The sequence below is a fragment of the Dipodomys merriami genome, unplaced genomic scaffold (genome assembly GCF_024711535.1).
Source record: "Dipodomys merriami isolate MVZ:Mamm:240054 unplaced genomic scaffold, mDipMer1.0.p SCAF_4, whole genome shotgun sequence".
In the NCBI taxonomy this organism is placed as follows: domain Eukaryota; kingdom Metazoa; phylum Chordata; class Mammalia; order Rodentia; family Heteromyidae; genus Dipodomys; species Dipodomys merriami.
In genome coordinates, this window is record NW_027205603.1 from 57,242,476 (window position 1) to 57,243,555 (window position 1,080).

A 1,080-nucleotide genomic window follows, 5' to 3' on the forward strand; every position below is an offset into this window, starting at 1 on the left:
TTCTCAGAGGGAGACCCTTTCTAGTTATAAACATGATGAGTGCAAGATGAAAAATGATCTGTAATATAGCATCAGAAATGAGATAATTCAACTCCAGTGAATTAAAAAGAAGTTCTTTGAATTCTGAAACAGATGTACATTTGTCTTTGTAAACAGAATTTTTTAAATTTGATTTTATTTTGTTGCAAAGATGCTGTTCAGAGGGATTACGGTTACAGTTACATAAGTAAGGTAATGAATACATTTCTCGTGAAACATTGTTACCCACTCCTTTGTTTTTCTCCCGCTATCCCTTTCCTCCCACTCCTCCCCCCTCCCCCAAGTTGTGAAGTTCATTTCTAACCTAGTGTCTTGTGAATATCACTGTTGCATTGGTTCACCCTTTGTCCTTATTTCACCATTTTGTTATTCCCATCCCCAAATCAGATAAACATATATAGAAGACAGTGACTACTGGGCATAAACCAAAGGGAAAAAGAAAAAATTGAATTAAAATTAAAAAAACTTTAAATGGAACGCTTCACAACTTTGTCATCCTTGGGCAGGGGCCATGTCAATCTTCTCTGTGTCATTCCAACTTTAGAATATGTGCTGTCTAAGCGAGCACATAAACAGGAATTTTTAACACTCAGGAATGAACACTGTGCAGATTTAGTAACTTAGTAACTCTTAACATTTCTTTCTTTAGGTGATAAAATTTTATAGTCATAGAAGGAAAATTCTAAAATAGGACAGAAAAAAATTTTTACCACCAGAATTTCTATTTGAGTATCTTTAAACTGATGCTTTAAAAATGCAAGTGTGAATTATCTTTGTATCATTCAAACCTTTGCCAGACTTTTAATTTTAAATAGGCTACCTCCTGCTGCAGAGTTTCATAGGCAGAACTGCTTTTATTTCTGCTATTTTTCCAAGTAATTACATTCATTATTCGTTACAAAATGCTTATACTAATATTTCTTGGTTTCCTGAATTTTGCTATTTGTTGGTTTCTCGTTCTGAAAGGTTATAATTAAGCTAAACGTGACTTCCTTCACCTCCATTTTCCAATTTACCAGCCATGATTTTTTTGGTAAGATC

At 33.6% G+C, this 1,080-nt stretch overlaps 1 non-coding gene across 1 annotated transcript; it reads right to left on the reverse strand.

The window, feature by feature from the left end:
• Nucleotides 1–499: 499 nt before the first annotated feature.
• LOC138806445 (U6 spliceosomal RNA) lies at nucleotides 500–607 on the reverse strand. The gene has a single exon (XR_011365886.1). It is a non-coding gene; the product is annotated as a U6 spliceosomal RNA (small nuclear RNA).
• Between the last annotated feature and the right edge of the window lie 473 nt (nucleotides 608–1,080).